The following is a 20,594-nucleotide window of genomic DNA, read 5'->3' on the forward strand; positions in this document are numbered from 1 at the left end:
AGGAACCAGAAGATGGAATATTTCTCCACTTATTTAAGTATTTTAAAATGTCTCAGCACTGTTTTATATTTTTCAGTGTAGAAGTTTTGCCCAAATTTCTATTATATTTATTCTTAGGTATATTACATATTTTGAAGCTATTCTAAATGTACTTTTTAAATTTTATTTCATACTTTTTGGTTGCTAGCACACAACTTACAATTAATTTTTGCATGTTGTCCTTGTATCCAGTCACCTTGCTAAATTCACTTATTCTAAAACTATGCTGGTAAACACTTTTTAAATTTTTTTCCATTTTTTAAAATTAACTTTTTTTATCCTGAGGGCACTGGTTAGAATTCCAGCATAATGTTAAATAAAAAAAAAAGATATGGGACATGAAACAAGGTTTTTCATTGAGTATGATATTAGCTGTAGGATTTTTTTTATTGTTGTTGATACTCCAGAAAATTAACAATGTTTTCTTCTATTCCTAATTTGATGAGGATTTTTAACACGACAGATGGTGACTTTTGTCAAATGATTTCTCTATCTACAGAGATGATCGTATGAGTCTTCTACACTGTTAAAGAGATGGACTACACTGATTAACTGTAAAACAACAAACCAACCTTGTATTCCTGGAACAAATTTGTGATATCTTTTTTACATATCACTGGATTATCTCAGTATCTATGTCCTTGAGAAATATTGGCCTGTAATTATCTCTTCTTTCTCATGTTCTTGTTAGGGTTTTCCTACCAAGATTATGCGAAAATCATAAAATGTTCAGGAAAATGTTTTCTTTTTCAGTTCTCGAAAAAGTCTGTGTGAAATTAGCATTATATCTTACTTAAATGTTTGAGAGGTTTACCAGTGAAGCCATCTGGGCCTGGGGTTTTCTTGGTGGAAAAGTTTTTAATAAATTCAATTTGTTTTTCAAAGATTATGACTTTTCATTCAAGTTATCAAATGTACTAATATAAAATTGTTCATAATTTTCCTTGACAATTTAATATCTTTACGATTTGTAGTGATGCTTCACTTTTTCATTCTTAGTATTGGTATTTTCTGTTGTCCCCCAATTTTTTCTTGATCAGTCACTACAGGTTTATTATTTTTTAAAAGTCTCCTCAACAAACTGTAAATTTTTCTGTTTCATTGATTTCTACTTTTATATTTATTATTTCCCTCTTTCTGCTTTCTTTGGGTTTGAGTTGTTGCTCCCTTCAGTTGTGAGCTTACACCACTGATTTTGAACTTTTCTTCCTTACTAATATATGCATACAGGCATACCTCGGAGATATTGTGGGTTCAGTTTCAAACCACCAAAATAAAGTGAACAGTGCAACAAAGGAAGTAAATTTTTTTTGGTTTCACAGTGTGTATAAAAGTTACATTTCTGCTATACTGTAGTCTATTAAACATGCAACAGCATTGTGGATTAAAAAAAAACCAATGGACACAACTTAATTAAAAAATATTTTACTGCCAAAAAAGTGCTAACTATCAGTGAGAAAATGCTGTTGGACAAATGGCACCGATAAACTTGCTCATTGCAGGGTAGCCGCAAACCTCAGTTTGTAGAGAAACAGAGTATCTGCGAAGTGCAATGAAACAAAGCACAATAAAAACGAAGCGTGCCTGTATAAAGCAATAAAGTCCTCTCAAAGCACTGCTTCAGTTACACTCAACAAGCTCTGATGTAATACTTCTGTTGTTTTTCAGATCAAAATATTTTCTAATTTCCATCGTGACTTCATTTTGATTCATGGGCTATTTAGAAATGTCTTGATTCATTTTCAAACATTTGGAGCCTTGCTAGCTATTTTCTGTTACTGAGTTGTAATTAATTCCACAGTGATCAGAAAACATGTACTGTATAATTTCAATTCTGTGAAATTTGATCACACTTCAAGGACCAGAATATTTTGGCAAATGTCCCAAGTGCACTTGAAAAAAAAAGTATAGTCTTCAGTCTTTAGATAAAATGTTCTATGAATGTCAATTATATCAAGTTGATTAATCATGTCATTCAAATTTTCTATTCCCATACTGATATTTTTATATAATTGTTCTATCAGTTACATCAAATGTATATGTAAAATCTCCAGCTATGAGTGCACACCTATCTTTACTGCTAATTATATTAACTTCTATATTCAGAAGCTATGTTATTAGGTAAACACACACTTAGGATTATTATGTTGTCTTGATGAATGGACCTACTTATTATGATACTTTCCTGTTTATCTCTTATACTTCCTCCTTTATGTCTATTTTGTACAATATTAATATAGGCACATCAGCCTTCTTTTGGTGAGTGTTTGCAAATATTTATCCAATCGTTTTACTTTCTTATTATGTGTGCCTTTAAAGTGCTTTTTTTTTTTAAATAAATGCTTTTAAAGGTGTTTTGGTTTTTTTTTAATCATACAAACACGAATCAAAAGAAAGATGGAGTGGCAGTATTAATATAAGATAAAGTAGACTGCAGAAGAAGAAATATTACCAGAGACAAAGAAGGATACTATATAATGATAAAGGGGTCAATTCACCAAGAAGACATAACAATCCTAAACATATATGCATCTGACAACAGAGGTTCAAAATTCATGAAGCAAAAATAGTTAGAACAAAGAGGAGAAACAGACAAATCCACAATTATATTTGGAGACTTCAATTCTTCTCAGTGATCAACAAAACAAGTAGACAAAACCTCAGTAAGGAAACAGAAAAACTAACAAGCACCACCAGTCAACTGAACAATTACAGAATGTTTCATATAAATATATAATTTAGTATTTAATATGGAATGTAGAATTTATAAAATATTCCACCCCAAAGCAGCATAATATACATTATTTTTAATTGCACATGGAACATTTACCAAGACTTACCATATTCTAAGTCATAAAACTTCAAAGAATTCAAACAAAATTATACAAAGTATGCTTTCCATCTAAAACAAAATTAAGCATAGAAATCAATTATAGAAAGAGACAGGGAAAATCAACAAATAATTGGAAATTAAACAATATACTTCTAAACAACCCATGGGTCAATGTGAAAGTCACATAAGAACTCAGAAAATATCAACATAAAAATTTGTGGGACCAGGGCTTCCCTGGTGGCACAGTGGTTAAGAATCCTGCCAATGCAGGGGACACGGGTTCGAGCCCTGGTCCCAGAAGATCCCACATGACATGGAGCAACTAAGCCCATGTGCCATAACTACTGAGCATGCGCTCTAGAGCCTGCAAGCCACAACTACTGAAGCCCACGCGCCTAGAGCCCGTGCTCCACAACAAGAGAAGCCACCGCAATGAGAAGCCTGCGCACCACAAAGAAGAGTAGTCCCCGCTTGCCATAACTAGAAAAAGCCCGCTCGCAGCAACAAAGACCCAACACAGCCAAAAATAATAAATAAATAAATAAAAATTTAAAAAAAAAATTGTGGGACCATCTAATGTGGTGCTTAGCAGGAAAAGAAGAAAGGTCTCAAATCAATAGCCTAAGCTTATACCTTAAAAAATTGTAACAGAGTGGATTTAAATCCAAAGCACACAAGAAGAAATAGTAAAGAGCAGAAATCAATGAAATTGAAAACATTTGTTTTTTGAGTAATAAAATAAAAAACTGGATCTTCGGAAAAATTAACAAAATTGATAAACGTGGAAACAAACTAATAAAGACAAAAGAGGGGACACACTGCCAATATCAGGAATGAAAGAAAAGACACCACTATAGATGCTATAGACATTAAAAGGACAATAAAGAAACAACTTCATGGCAATTAATAGATGAAAGAAACAAATTCATTGAAAGATACAAACTACTAAAGCTCATATAGTAGGTGACTCACATAGTCAAAGACTGAAAGTTTTTAAGAAAAAATTAGATAACCCTAACCATCCTATACCTATTAAAGTAATTAAATATATCCTTTAAAGCCTTTCAACAAAGAAAACTAGGCCCAGATGAGTTAGCTTGCAAACTCTGACAAACATTTATGAAATAATACTAATCCTATCCAAGGTTTTTCAGGAAATGTAAGAGGAATAAACACTTTAAACCTATGAGGTTAGCATTACTCTGAAACAAAAATATTACACAAAAAGGTATTCTTCATGTACACAGATACCAAAACACACTCAACAATTTATTAGCAAATCTAATCCACCAATTTATGAAAATGATAATACATCACAACCAAGTGAAGCATATATAGAGAATGCAAGGTTGACTCAACATCTGAAAATAAATCAATGTAATCCATCTTATTAACACACCAAAGAAGATAAACTATAAGATCACCTCAATAAGTACAGTTAAAATAGTTGAGCACAATGTCCAATCATGATTAAAAAACTCTCAGCAGTCTAGAAACAGAATGGGGACATCATTAACATTAACTTGATAAAAGGATTATTATACTTAATAATATGTAGTATATAATAAAACCTGATAAAAGGCCCTAGTATACTTAATAATGAAAGACCAAAAGCTTTTCTCTTAAGATCAGGAACAAGACAAGGATATCTGCTCTCACCACTCCTGTTCAACATCATACTGGAGGGCCTAGCCAGTGCAATAAGGAAAAAAAAAGGGTGGTAGGGGAGGTGGTTACACACAAACTGAAAACAAAAGAAACAAAACTGTTCTATATCCACAAATGATACAACTATCTACATGAGAAAATCCAAAAGAATCTACCACAAAAAAAAAAGTTACTAGAATAGGTGAGTTTAGCAAGGTTGCCAGGTTCAAAGTCAGTATACAAAATCAACTGTATTTCTAAATACTGTCAGTGAGCAACTGGACATGGAAATTTAGGAAAATTATATTTATAATACTATCAGAAGTGATGAAATACTTGGATATAAATCTGACAAAATATGAACAACATCATCTGTATGCTGAAACTATAAACTGCTAATGATGGGAAATGAAGATCTTTGATTAAAACAAAATAGATGGAGATATCGTGTGTTCACTGATGGGAAGACTCAATATTAAGATGTCAATTCTTCCCAAATGGATCCATGCATTCAATATAATCTAAATTAACATCCCCTCAGTACTCTTTGTAGAAACCAACAAGTCATTTCTAAAAAAATTTATGGAAAAGCAAAAGAACTAGAATAGCCAGAATGATTTTGGAAAAAAATAAAGCTGAAGGACTTACATTACCTGATTTTAAAACTTACTATAAAGCAACAATAATCATGACAATGTGGCATTGGCAAAATGACAGATACAAAGATCAAGGGGACAGTCCAGAAACAGACTCACATACACGGTCAATTGATTTTTGACTAAGTTAATTCAATGTCGGAAAGGAAAGTGTTCCCCAAAAATGGTGCTAGAATTGGGAAAATAAACTTGACCCTTACCTCACACCATATACAAAAATTAACTCAAAACAGATGATACACCTTGACATAAAAACTATAACATTTGTAGAAGAAAACGTAAGAGGAAATATGCGTAACTTTGCACTGAGCAAACAGAACACAGAAACACAAATCATAAAAGGAAAAACTGACAAAGTGAATTTAGTCAAAATTAAAAGCCCCTCTATTTTAAACAGGAAAATGAAAAGGTAAGCTTCAGACTGCACTCTCTGTATATGCATCTGTGTGGGTCAAAGGACTTGTATAGAAAAATGTATAAAGAATTTCTCCAACTCAGTAAGACAAACAACTCAATGTTTAAAAATGGGCAAAAGATTTGAACACGTACTTCACAAAGGAAGACATACAAATGACCCGTAACGCGTGAACAAATTCTCAATATCATTAATCATCAGATAAATACAAATTTAAAATACAGTGTCATACTACCACATATCCACTAGAAGGGCTAAAATTAAAAAAAATAAAACAACCAAGTGTTGATGAGAATGTAGAGCAACTAGAACTGTAAAATGGTAAACAGTTTGGCAGGTTCTTATAATTAAACATTTGTTTACAATACAACCCAACAAATCCATTTCTAAGTATTTATCCAAGAGAAATGAAAACATATGTTCACACAATAACTCATGAATGAATGTTCATAGCGGCTTTACTAATAACAACCCCAAACTGGAGACAATCCAAATATCCATATATAGGTGAAATGGTCAATAATTGTGGTAAATCAATACCATAAACTAATACTCAGCAAAAAAAGTGGTGAACCAGCTAAACATACAAACATATGGATTATCCTCAAAAACATCACAGTGAAAGAAAAAAACATGGATGCAGAAGAATACATATTACATAATTCTGTTTATATAAAATTCTAGAACAAATGAAACCCATTTATAGTGAGAAAAAGAGGACAAACTGTTTCCTAGAGCTGAGGGTGAAAATGTGACTTACTGCAAAAGGGCAGAAGGGAACTTTTGGGGATGACAGAAATATTCTGTATCTTTACTGTGGTAATGAAAATATTCTACTCTTGATTGTGGTAGTGGAGACATAGGTGTATACATGTCAAAACACACCGAGCTGTACATTTTATTGTATGTAAATTATCCTCAATAAAGTTGATTCTTTAAAAAAGAACTCTCTTGGGAAAATATTAACCAGGGAATACTGGTGATGCCCCTATACGACCACTCAAAAGATATCAAAAACATCAATAAAATTCAATACCCATTTATGGTTTTTTAAAATGTCATCAGAAATGAAAAACAACAATAAAATCATCTTGGAAAGCTAAGAATACAAGAACACATTTTAACCTATTATACTCTCCATTTATCAGAAAGCTTCAGCAAACATCATAACTGATGGCTAAAACATCAGAAACAATCCCCTTAAAGTCTGAAACAACACCAAGTTGAACTATCACTGCTATTATTTAACATTATATAAAACGTATAATAGACAAAGCAATGAGAAAAACACACAAATTATAAAATTTAAAAGAAAGCCACAAAACTGTATTTTCAGATAAACAACTCAATAAAGTGATTAGATACATGATAAGCAGAAAAAAATTCAAAAGCTTTCGTGTAACTGTAGGGGGAACAAAAGAGAAAAAATGTTACTAGAAAGTTTCCATCCACCAGAGCTATCAAATCATAAAATAGCTAGGAATACTAAGAAGGAATGTCATACATATGGGAATAAAACTATAAAACTTTCCCTAAGCAAGGTGTGAATAAAATGTAGAGACATACCATACATACATATATTTCTGAGGGGAGAGACTCAGTATCACGAAGGTCAGTTTGCCCCATATTAATCTAAAATTTCAATATAACCTCATTCAAAATACCTGAGGATTTTTAATTTAATTTACAAGTTGAGTCGAAAGTTCATTTGGAGAAGAAACGCATGAGTCAAGAATAACTTCGAAAAGAGTAATAAGGAGGGAGAAATGGTTATCAAAATTTTAAATATGCATTCTCTTTTTAACCCAGCAATTCCATTTCTAGGAATCCATGCTCCAGAAATAATCGCATAAAGAGGAAGTTTCCTGAACAGCTGACTCTTAGGATGAAGGTAGAACTAGAAGGGGAAGTGGGAGGTACACTTTTTACCTTACAGTCTTCCATACTGTCTGAAGTCTTAAAATTTAAGAAGATTTAAAGTTTGTAACTAAAAACAAATAAATGTAAAAGTTGGCTTCAAATAAAGCATTATTTGTGATAGGAAAAAGAAACTAATTAATTCAAATGTCTTTCAGTAAGGGAATGGTTAAGTAAATTACAGCCCATTGAAGCTATGGAAATATCATTTAGCTTTTAAAAAGTATCAGGGAGACTTAGGTTTAACAAGTAAAGATGGCCAAGGTATGTAACTTAGTGAAAAAAGCAAGTGATATACCAATGTGTTTGATATACCCCACCAAACTCCCCCAACTTTACATGTATGCATATGTGTTTAAAAGTGTACATGAGAAAAGTACAATACTGTTAACTCTAGACACTGGAATGAGACTGGGGGATGAAAGGAAATGTTCACATTTTACTTAAAGTTCATTTTCTGTATTGCTGAATTTTACATCTAGTTCGTATGTCTAATTAATTTTTTAAAATTAAAGTTATTTCATATAAAAGTGATAAATTCCAGAGGACATGGGAAAAAATAGTTTAAACGTTTATAAAAATCTTTAAAACGTTTATCTTCATGTTTATTTACATACTCTGCAAATGATCTATAGTTTTCACCAGAGGTGGCTGCCAATATAAAGAAATTTAACTTACCAGTTATGATAAAAATAACAACATATTAAGCCTTTAAAAAAATCATAAACTTCCCCGAACCAGCAGACTCAAAGCAGTGCCTATGCGTATGTTAAAAAAGAAGAAGAAGAAAAAACAATGCCTGGAGAGGTTAAGTCTCCTAAATAGATTCTTCCTCTCAGTAAAAAAGACTACCTCCTCCCCTCTTCAACTTGGTCTGAGCGGCTTTAAACTCACCATTTTGAATGTGCGCAAAATGATTAACAAGCAGTAATCTCAGGGAGGCCGAAATTGAAGGTGCATCCGCCAGAGGCGGGCTCTGACCTGACAGCGCTAACTGGGAGAAGCATTTGGAATGGTGCTAATATCGGGAGAAGAACGATTGTTATGGTCTGTACAGGGTGTCTGCGTGACAGAGCCTCGGTGACAATCGGGAAAAATGCAAATACAGTCAGTAGAGCGACGGCAACGGAAGGTTTTTCGGGGAAGGGGTGCTGATGCAGGCCTGTGGCGTAAGATGGATCAGCTCTACACAGGGTGACTGGAAATGGGCAGAGAGGGCGGGTGAGAGGTGTTAGTAGGGGACACACTCTTCTAACAGTCGCGATTGTAGGGAGAAAGGCAGCGGGGTCCTTGGCCAAGGCACCAAGGACAGCAAAAGAGGCAGCGAGAAAGAGCGGCCGGTGGAGACCCCGATACCAATCTATGCCATCGCCGGAGGCAGCGGGCGCTGCGGCCACCGACAAGAGCGTGGCCCCAGGTTCGGGCTGGACAGGGCCCAGAAGACGAAGAAGGCCTCTCCCAGCCATCAACCCCACCCACCATGGCCGGCGCGGCGGGCCAGGGACAGGCCCCACTCCTTCTCGAGGACAGAAATTAAGAAACGGAGGAGGTGAAGGCAGCAGTTTCCTCGCCTTGTCCCTCACCTTCCCAACATGAAAACAAGCCATATTAAAAAAAAAAAAAAACAAATCCCCTCACCGAACTGTGCAGCGGCTCCGGAGCGAGAACAGCGCTAGAACCTCCACCCGCCGCCACCGCCTTCTTCTCCGCCTCCGACTCCTCCCCCGCCGAACGCGCAGCGGCTGGCGGCGGCGGCGGCTGCGGCGGCAGCGGCGGCGGCGGCGCCGGCGGCGGAAGCAGAAGCGGCCGCGGCGCGTCCCGCCCCTTGCGCCGCGGTAGAGGAGAAGGAGGAGGGAACGCAAGCCCCGCCCCTAAAGCAGAGTCGACCAATAGGCTTAAAGGACCTCTGAGGGAAAAATCCACATACCCAATCGGAACCTGAGGAGTGGGCTCACGTCAATGGTTGGGACGTGGCAGAAAAAGGGAAAAATACTTGGACTGTCTTTACACCCTGGTCCCCCTTCCTCGCCCAGGGGGAAGTTCACCGATTGGCCGTAGAGCGGAAGGACGAAACCCACCCCTGCCTGGCCCCGCCTCCTTTCCCTGCAGCACTGCGACGTTTGAGGGGGGGCGGGGCACCATGCTAGGGCTGGAACAGCAGGCCTTTTGTGGTTTGGGCTGGGAGAAAAGGGCGGGGTCTCAGGGAAAGGGAAGGGGGTGTGGAGAGCTAAAGGAAGAACTGGCGCAGCTAGACTCTCAGAAATTCCAACAGCAACAACCAAGATGGAGGCGTTAGAATCAATACTAATTTGACTGGAAACCTAACTAGCAAGATTAGGGTCTCCTGGCATAAAGTTCAAACCTTTGCAGTTCAGATATGGGTGGGCCAAGAGAAAACAGCAGACGGAAGAAGGGCAGGTCTTCCTCCCTGCCCACCTTGCCTGCGCACTATATAGTGCCTTCTCCCCTCCCACTCCGCAGTCCCCCAGTCAGTCGCCTGCCCCCTCTTTTCTGATTCTTTTGGGGTGGGGGCGGGTTATAGGGGATGCCTGTGTTTCCTCTGTATAGCCACGGCCTGACCAGAGCCTTCCAGTTGCACCTTGGGGCTGATGGGTTGTCAAGCCGGGAAGTAACATCACATGCAACCAAAATAAATACAACAGCTGTAGTCCCTGGATACCTTGCTTAATTTAAACAAGGATAACAGTTTAGTCAGTCATGTCACTGATGCTAAATTGCTTCTTCGTCCTGCATAGGTCCTCTTTTTCATCCTGAACGTGTCCGCTTCTCTGATTACGACTCTCCTCCCATCTTACCCCCAACTCTCTTCACCTCTTCACCCCCTCCGCACACATGCCCAATGCCCAAAATACATTTATCGCATCCCCTCCGCCAAGAGTTAAGAACCCCATTTCTTGTGCTGTCCCTGGCAACTGCGAAATCTCCTGCCAGTGAACCAAGACTAATTTTTTTGCTGTTGATGAAAACAAATTATCCCAGATCTCCTATAAAACTTGGACTATGAGAATTTGCTTGACATTTTGTGAAGCCAAACTAACTCTCAGCCCACTCCTGTAGTACATTTCTTACCCAGAAACCATTTCGCACTTGATATTTCTCTGCTTTACACATGTTGCTCTAGAAGTTGTGGCTCTTTCTCCATCCAAGTCTCTCCTTCTTTGAAAGAGAATTGATACTTTAATCACATTTCCTTGATCTCCTTTTAGGTTGTTGCATATTGATTGAATTGGGTACACTAACCAGTTTGTTGGGGCAGGGTTTCCCCAAATTTTAATCTCTTTCATACCATATCTGTGTATACCACTCGCAGTAGTATTTATTATTTTCTTTAAATAAATGTGTCTTTCCTTTAATTTCTTTAAGAGTAAAACCTTTGGGCTTCCCTGGTGGCGCAGTGGTTGAGAATCTGCCTGCCAGTGCAGGGGATACAGGTTCGAGCCCTGCTCTGGGAAGATCCCACATGCCGCGGGGCGACTAGGCCTGTGAGCCACAATTGCTGAGCCTGCGCGTCTGGAGCCTGTTCTCCTCAACGAGAGGCCGCGACAGTGAAAGGCCCGCGCACCGCGATGAAGAGTGGCCCCCGCTCGCCGCAACTAGAGAAAGCCCTCGCACAGAAACGAAGACGCAACACAGCCATAAATAAATAAATAAATAAAAATTGTTTAAAAAAAGAGTAAAACCTTTATAAATTACTATTAATGGAAAACCTGTATCACCTCTCCTAAGTTGAAAGTAACTGAAAGAAAAGTGAACATAAAGCAATGTTTTAAAATTCTGGGGATAGAGAGTATGTTTTCTACTAAGGTCTCTCAGCCTAAAGACTACTCCCTGTAAAAAGGGAGGGTTACCAAGCACTAGAAACATTTAAAACGCAGGTAGGCAAATGGCATTTTTATCATGATGTAATCAAAGGATAGAAAAATAGAACCAAAATAGGAATCACTCTCTCACTTATGTGAGTCATTGTTTTTAATCCTGCATGCATGTCCCAACTAAAGTTATCCAAGGCATCAGAAGTAATCTATGTTACTCTTTGAGAAACACTCTTGTGGAGGCTTATAGCATGTATTCCAGAATCAAAAGACTGTACTCTCATACTAGCTCCCACATTTATTGCTGAGTGCCTCTGGACTCTTACACCTCTGGCCTCAATTTCCAGTTTAAATATGTGGAAAGTAATAAAGCCTACTCATGAGCTGTTGTACTATAGACTAAATAACCTAATAAATGTGAAACATATCATACCTAGCATGTAGTAAGTACTAAATACATATTTATAGTGGTTTATGTATTATATTATTACATATATAGAGAGAGATATGTATTAATGACATATGTATTATTATTGATTTCAGAGGCGGGGAACACTCCCTAAGGCAATGAGTTGAAGGTACCACAGGATGTAATGCAGTAGTTCTTAAAGAGTGATCCCCATACCAACAGCATCAGCATTACCTGGGAACTTTTTTAAAATGCAAATTCTCAGGTAGGTCCAACCTCAGACCTGAATTGGAAACTCTAGGTGTGGAGCCAAGCGACCTGTATCTTAGCAAGCCTTTGAGGTGATTCTGATGCACGCAAAGTTGGAGAACCACAGATGTAACAGAAGGAGGATTGGTAAAGGAGTGAGAGGACCTGAATTCAAATTATATCCTTAGAGTGACATCAGCAAAAATGGAGATGTAAGCACCTCTGAAAATTCTTTTCTCCATAAAAGCAATGAGAAAACTGGCAAAATTGTCAGAGTCAACTTTTTCAGAACTGTGGAAATCAACCAAGGGCTTGCAGCAACCCAGGAAGCATTTATTCAAGAAAACAGCTGAATCTCAGTAAGAAGAGCAAGGTTTGTAATGTTTTGGCTTGTTATAATCTAATCCCATCATCTCCAACTCCACTATAGCACTGAAAAACAATAGTTGACAGTCATGGTGAAAAGGAGCAGCCTGGCAGATACCAGACAAGGCAGAATGAGGCTGGAACTCCTCCAAAGCCTAATTCCAAGAGAAGAGTCATCATTTAACCTATCTGGTGGTTCCCCAGAAGATCTCACTTGCAAGCCTATCCTGATTTGATTTGATTCAGAGCCAAACCAGTGGTTTTCTGGGGAAGAGCCTTTTCCCCAGAAGTGTTTGTAAAAAACAAAACAAAACAAAGAGACAACAACAAAAAAAACACAAACAAGCAAACAAACAAACAAAAATAACACAATGAAAGGGAATTGATTAACTTTGCCACACCTTAGGCAGTGGAAACAGGTTGGGGCAGACAATAGGTTAACCAAAAAGCTTAAAAGGAAAAGCTAGAAATTTGTCTGTAGGAACTTTGTAAGCTCCAACATATTCATGAGAATCCAGAAACTCACACACATGCCCAGGACTGTGCTAAGCAGTGCGTAAGCTCAGGAAAGACCTGAGAAGGCCCTAAACATTCACCTAAGGCTGACCTTGAGGCTTTGCATAAGCACGAAGTGAAGGCTAAGGGAGAACTGTCAACTGCCTGGCTTGGTGTTGAAGCCCTGCCCAAAACACACACACACACACATACCCTCAACAAACCCTGGGAGACATACTGATTCAAGGCATCTAAGGAAATCTCTGTCTAATCATTAGATGAGCATGAAGCTAACCAAATGGAATCATCAATGGCCACACACCACTGCTGATGAAAAATTAATCAGTCAATATAAGAAAGAAATGGAAAATTTTATTCAAGACAAATTGAGGATTATAACCCAGGGAACAGCAACTCAGAAAGCTCTGAGAATACTCCGCCCATTACAATTCAAGGCACAGTTATATAAGCTTTTTGAGACAGGGCTGTGCATTAAATGATGTATTATTGACGGTTTACATAATCCATATCTAAGCATCATTGTGGTCCCTTACAAGATCAAGAAGCAATGTTATCTTTTAAGGAGTTGTCTTGTTGATGTCAGGAAAATGTTGCTCTTTATGGTTGAGCAGATATTTCTGCTGATGGGGGAGGTTTGGTCAATATATAATGAACAGTAGAGGGGAGAGAGGAAGCCAAAGGGAGAAGAATAAAAATTTTTTTATGGTTAAATGTTTCTTGTCTTGTCATGAAATATGAATTTTATTTCACAATTTCCCCCTTTTGATCATTAACCTTTCGATAGAAAGCAGTAGGTGAGCAAATATTTTCCGGCGTGGTTGCTTGCCTACACTGCGTCATCATGTCCCTTGATGCCAAGTCTTTTTTTTTTTTTTAACAGATTTATTTATTTATTTATTTATTTTTGGCTGCATTGGGTCTTGTTTGCTGTGCACGGGCTTTCTCTAGTTGTGGAGAGCAGGGGCTACTCTTGGTTGCGGTGCACGGGCTTCTCATTGCAGTGGCTTCTCTTGCTGCAAAGCACGGGCTCTAGGTGTGCAGGCTTCAGTAGTTGTGGCACGCAGGCTCAGTAGTTGTGGCTCACGGGCTCTAGAGTGCAGGCTCAGTAGTTGTGGCGCACGGGCTTAGTTGCTCTGCGGCATGTGGGATCTTCCCGGACCAGGGCTCGAACCCATGTCCCCTGCACTGACAGGTGGATTCTTAACTACTGTGCCACCAGGGAAGTCCTGATGCCAAGTCTTAATAGCCTGGTTCTCTCTTTTTTTGAGGGATTATAATAGCAGAATGTTTGGCAAGGACTGACAGTCAATTCTAGGTTGTCCAGTAAGACTTAAGCCAATTTTTCTCACATGTGCATTGTATATGTCCATTATTTTATAGAGAACTATTGGTGTAATCTATAGTTTCAAGTCATTTAGACATCATTATCTTAGTATGAGCAAGTGACACATAGCGTGAAAGGCAAGAAACTCTTACCTTGTAAGTTCCACAAACTGTAACTAAAATTGCCAGTAGGATCAACAACATCATTAGCAAAGATTTAAGCCAAGATCCTCCTGAATCAAACCATTTTCCTAATGTTTCCCCTAAACTGGGAAGAGGATTGTTCAGAGCAGAAATGTGACACTTCCTATGGGTCATAAGACTGGTTACATTTGAAGACTCGTCAGGTATAAAGATGCAGTATTCAGTACATATTACTGCACAAGTTCCCCCTTGGGAAGTAGCTAAAATATTGAGGGCTATGCAATTCTGTAAGACTGCTTTTTTCATCATGGAGACTTCCGAATTGAGCAGCTAATGGTTTGATTACTATCATTCAAAGCTTGCTGAGTGAATTTTGCTAAAGCCTTTATATGAATAATGATATCTTCTATTCCAAGTGAAGGAACAAATATTGAGATCAAATGATCATACCCTTCTTTTGATGATTGGAAAATTGATCAAACCCCATGTGCCTGCATTAAAGGCAGACTGGCAGATTGGCAGGAGCTGTTTCACCAATTATATACCTTCCTAAGCAACCTGGAGAGAGCCAAGGTCATAAACTTGTTCCAGAAATCCATTAGATCCTGTTAGGAGCCACCCAATATTCAATATCTAATAAAAATAAGTATTTATGGCCAAGGTCAGAATAGGCATTATTAATTGACTGGGTAAGAGGGTCTCAGTGATATTGGTGGTAACATTAGCTTGAGTGGTGCTAGAGTTCTTTCCTTTAAAATAAAAATTTCTAAGAGCCATCCAGTTAGAACCCTGGAGAGGAGAAATCCACCAAGGCAAACAGGGAGTAATGGACATAGGTAATTGGCCATAAACCCAGCAATTTGATTAGTTTTTGAAACTTGCATAAGATTGAGCACAAAGAAGAAATACATTTGGTTTATAAGCAAAATCATGAGCAATTGTCAAAGTAATCAGTATACAGGCCTAGTCCGGTGTCCTGGGTTAGCTCCTACTTCAGATGTCATCTTCTTCTCATCCCTGGTAGTGCTGGTCTTAGTTGTAGTCAAGTGTCAAAAACAGGAGTTGCAGTTCATCCAGGAGAGGCCTGAGATGGTTTCTTCCAAGGTGGCTGTAAAGAGTCCTTTATGTGAAATCTTTTCCAGTATGCATAATCTCCTGGTTGCAGGTCATGGTGAATCCGACTTTCAGCCAAAGTTAGATCACTGTGATAAGCTTCAGAAACAAACTTAGAGTGTCCTTTTAATAACTAAACTTTACAAGGAGCTATCTAGAAAGTGAGTCTTAGCCAGTAAATACAGACCTCAATTAACAAAACTAGAATTTAATATTCACTAAAACATAATCTTTTTCTCCCTAAAATTACCCTCATTTCTACCAAATATAGCCAAATTAAGACTAATCTGTTTGCGAAATAAGTCTGGTTGATTGATGACATAGGCTTTTTCAAACTGGCTGTGCTGGAACTTTTCATAAGTAATCTCAGATTGAACTTTAAAAACACAAAAAACAAAAACTCTCAAGGCCAGGAAAGCCACACCAGGGGTGTGTCATAGATTCCACTTGTGATATCTACAGATTTGGGTGATGGATTTGGGTGAATTCTTCTCTTCTGGAGGTTGCCAAATACCTTGAGATTCTGGCACCTTTTAGAAACTGGCCTTCCTTATGCCTGAGAAAGTTTCTGGGAACTTAAGAGTTTCCAAATTCTGGAGGGATCAGGTAGAGAGGAAAGATAAATGTTTCAGTTCTACTTATTGAGGTATAATTTAAAGCTTTCCTTATATCTGGAAAACACAGGTTAAAAAACAGTGATATTTCAGACAGAAAGAAAAATTATAACCATACTCATAAGTTTGTTCAGTCCTATGTAACTTATCCTTGATCTTAATCTTCTGTTAATAGTTTTTTGAAGTCATCAGGTTTTCCATTAGAATTCTTTAATTACTTACCCAGTTCAGTGGTATGATCTGAAAGTTATCAGAAACCTGTACTTGTCAAAAAGTCATTTCTATGAATCTTCTTGAAGATAAAGCATTTTTGAAAAAGCATCAGAGTACAACAATAAATGACAAAAGACTTAAAAAGTCGAGGTTAAGGAACTGATTACAATGCAATTGAAAAGAAACTTGGCTACTGCTATGACATATAGCAATTTAAGATAATTACTAGAAATATGACTGATAACATTTTACCAGGACATACCAGAATTTTAGGAGTTCCATATAATTTCTAGAATATCTATGTTAATAACATCTACCCACATAATACAACCAAAGAAGTTTTATCACCACTCATTCAATAATGTTTCCCTTGTAATTCAACATACCAAATAAGCTTAATTACTTTAATATTACTCTCTGAGATAGAGAAAAAACAAATATTTTGAGGTGTTTCAGGGACCCTTTGGAAAACCTCAAAGTTAGCTAGACGTCAAATGAACTTTACTTAAAATTTGACGTTTGGGAATTTGTCAAAAATATCAAGAAGTTTTAAAACACCTGGTCAAATAGGATCTTAAATCGATGTGAAACAATATGCATTCACGCAACCAAAGTGACAATAAAAGACCTCAAAAGTTGTAATAAATCACTTAAATACAAAGAAACTCACACAACCTATTAATCAAAAGCAGTTCAATATTTTAAGAAAACTTTGTCCTCTTAGAGAGAAAACAAAATTCAGGTTTAGTAACACTTTACCTTTAAATCCATTTTCTTAATTAAATTCAATCTTATCATAGCCAATCCTGACCAAGCACAAAACTCCCTCAGTGTTCCTCTTCCACAAACCTTGCATAACTTTCTGTATCCATATTAATCCGTCCCCTATTTTCTTTTCCATTCAGAAACAAACAGCTCTAGGACAAAACTAGCATTTTCCCCTTTAACAAAATGCATTTCCATTCTTCACACCTTTTTTTTTTTTTTTTTTTTTTTACTGAAAACACCCATCTTATTTCCCTAGAATGCTGATTCTGGATTGTGTAAACCATTGGTAATAATATCATTTATGTACAGCCCTCTGTCTTCTGACTTCCCTCTCCTTGTGTACTAAGAATGCCACTTTTGGCTTGAACTCTAGTACTTGGCACCACAATATGGTAAATGCTCTCAAGGAAAAATCCAGGATGAATGTGAAGCTTCCCATATGTTTCACTACTCTCAAGAATCATAGGTTCTTAAGTCCTACCTGTATTGGTACCTCTTCAATGCCTTCAAACATTGTTTTATATATTTTCCCCATTTTTATAATTACTTTCAGTGGGAAGGTTAGTCTGATGGATGTATATCAATTGTGGTTGCAACCAGAAGTACACCAGATGACTGTTTTAAAGTTTGAACAAGGAAACGCATTTTTAGTCATGAACCATCTAGAATCATGGTGCTTTATCAATAAAATTCTTTTCAAATCTTAAACTTTTGACATTTTTTCTTCCATGCAGTCTTAGGTGATATTAGCCATATCAAGACTTCTTTCCCAGATTTTATTTCTAAGTCTTCTTTAATTCTTTGCTTTCTAACCTCCATGCCTCTCTATTTCCATTTAATGGTGATTACCTTGAGGCCATCAGGCTTGGGTGGGAAAGACTAAAGATTAGTCTTAATTGGCCTGTATTGATCAAAACCTTTCTCAGTCTTTTATCTCACAGCTTAGAGTGGAAGTCCACTTTTCCAGTAATTTGCAGCTCCAAACTTGTGAATTTCTCTATTCCTATTTACATACAACCATTTCTTGCCTGAGCTCATCTCTTTCATCTTATACTTTGATAAACTGTCGGTGGCAACAGCACACACGTCTGACATTCTGTTTTCAAAATTTTGTAGACTCTGCAGGCACCTTATCTGCCTCCCAAATTACCACAGTGATAGCTCTTTTTTAACCAAATTCTTTAAGACTGCATAGCATGGATCTCCATTTTTCTAGCATCTGCTATCAGATACTTTACCATCTGCTGACCAACTGCTAGGTCAGTGCCATGTATTTATAATATTTTGTTATACGAAATCTTGTATTAATTAAGCAAAACTAGATAATGTAACAGATAAAGCCTAAAATGTTATGGAGTAACTCAAGAGAAGTCTATTGATATTACCTGTAGACATAAGGACCACCTACTGCTGGGAGAGAAAGGGGATGGGGGAGAGGTACTTCTTTATACTGTAATTCAATCACCCATCCTGGAAGAGCCTGAGTCATCTACAAACACGTGTTCCAAGTTTGTTTTGAGACTCCCCACTGAACAGTTAAAAAGAACTTTGACCACCAACAGGGCAAAAGAAACATGAAACAGGTAGTTGAAAAAGAGGTTACAAATACTATATCAATTACAGCCTGTGACACAATTTATTCTAAATCTTACACCTGGAGAGGGCAGACAGCAGAAGCAAAAAGAACTACAATCCTGCAGCTTGTGGAACAAAAACCACATTCACAGAAAGATAGGCAAGATGAAAAGGCAGAGGGCTATGTACCAGATAAAGGAACAAGATAAAACCCCAGAAAAACAACTAAATGAAGTGGAGATAGGCAACCTTCCAGAAAAAGAATTCAGAATAATGATAGTGAAGATAATCCAGGACCTCGGAAAAAGAATGGAGGCAAAGATCGAGAAGATGCAAGAAATGCTTAACAATGACCTAGAAGAATTAAAAAACAGAAAACCAGAGATGAACAATACAATAACTGAAATGAAAACTACACTGGAAGGAATCAATAGCATAATAACTGAGGCAGAAGAACGGATAAGTGACCTGGAAGACAGAATGGTGAAATTCACTGCTGCGAAACAGAATAAAGAAAAAAGAATGAAAAGAAATGAAGACAGCCTAAGAGACCTCTGGGACAACATTAAACGCAACAACATTTGCATTATAGGGGTCCCAGAAGGAGAAGAGAGAGAGAAAGGACCCGAGAAAATATTTGAAGACATTATAGTCGAAAAATTCCCTAATATGGGAAAGGAAATAGCCACCCAAGTCCAGGAAGCTCAGAGAGTCCCGTACAGGATAAACCCAAGGAGAAACATGCCGTGACACATAGTAATCAAATTGGCAAAAATTAAAGAGAAAGAAAAATTATTGAAAGCAGCAAGGGAAAAACGACAAATAACATACAAGGGAACTCCCATAAGGTTAACAGCTGATTTCTCAGCAGAAACTCTACAAGCCAGAAGGGAGTGGCATGCTATACTTAAAGTGATGAAAGGGAAGAACCTACAACCAAGATTACTCTACCCAGCAAGGATCTCATTCAGATTTGATGGAGAAATCAAAAGCTTTACAGACAAGCAAAACCTAAGAGAATTCAGCACCACCAAACCAGCTCTACAACAAATGCTAAAGGAACTTCTCTAAGTGGGAAACACAAGAGAAGAAAAGGACCTACAAAAGCAAACCCAAAACAATTAAGAAAATGGTCATAGGAACATACATAGAGATAATTACCTTAAACGTGAAAGGATTAAATGCTCTAACCAAAAGACACAGGCTTGCTGAATGGATACAAAAACAAGACCCATATATATGCTGTCTACAAGAGACCCACTTCAGACCTAGGGACACATACAGACTGAAAGTGAGGGAATGGAAAATGATATTCCATGCAAATGGAAATCATAAGAAAGCTGGAGTAGCAATACTCATATCAGATAAAATAGACTTTAAAATAAAGAATGTTACAAGAGACAAGGAAGGACACTACATAATGGTCAAGGGATCGATCCAAGAAGAAGATATAACAATTATAAATATATATGCACCCAACATAGGAGCACCTCAATACATAAGGCAACTGCTAACAGCTATAAAAGAGGAAATGGACAGTAACACAATAATAGTGGAGGACTTTAACACCTCACTTACACCAATGGACAGATCATCCAAAGTGAAAATAAATAAGGAAACAGAAGCTTTAAATGACACAATAGACCAGATAGATTTAATTGATATTTATAGGACATTCCATCCAAAAACAGCGATTACACTTTCTTCTCAAGTGTGCACAGAACATTCTCCAGGATAGATCACATCTTGGGTCACAAATGAAGCCTCAGAAAAGTTAAGAAAATTGAAATCATATGAAGCATCTTTTCCGACCACAACGCTATGAGATTAGAAATGAATTACAGGGAAAAAACCGAAAAAAACACAAAAACATGGAGGCTAAACAATACATTACTAAATAACCAAGAGATCACTGAAGAAATCAAAGAGGAAATCAAAAAATACCTAGAGACAAATGACAATGA

General features: G+C 37.3%; 1 protein-coding gene across 2 annotated transcripts in view; it reads right to left on the bottom strand.

Annotated features, from left to right (window-relative positions):
- The window catches only part of PJA2 (praja ring finger ubiquitin ligase 2), a 365,369-nt gene that overhangs the window by 69,668 nt on the left and 275,107 nt on the right, over positions 1-20,594 (bottom strand). Inside the window, exon 1 of one of the 2 annotated variants that reach the window (XM_059916870.1) lies at positions 9,146-9,284. The exons of the other annotated variant lie outside the window; for it this stretch is intronic. The gene's annotated coding sequence lies outside the window, so the exon portion shown is untranslated. Of the gene's footprint in view, positions 1-9,145; positions 9,285-20,594 lie in introns of those variants that run through there. 2 annotated transcript variants of the gene reach the window in all.

Source organism: Balaenoptera ricei, chromosome 3 (assembly GCF_028023285.1).
Source record: "Balaenoptera ricei isolate mBalRic1 chromosome 3, mBalRic1.hap2, whole genome shotgun sequence".
Lineage (NCBI taxonomy): Eukaryota > Metazoa > Chordata > Mammalia > Artiodactyla > Balaenopteridae > Balaenoptera > Balaenoptera ricei.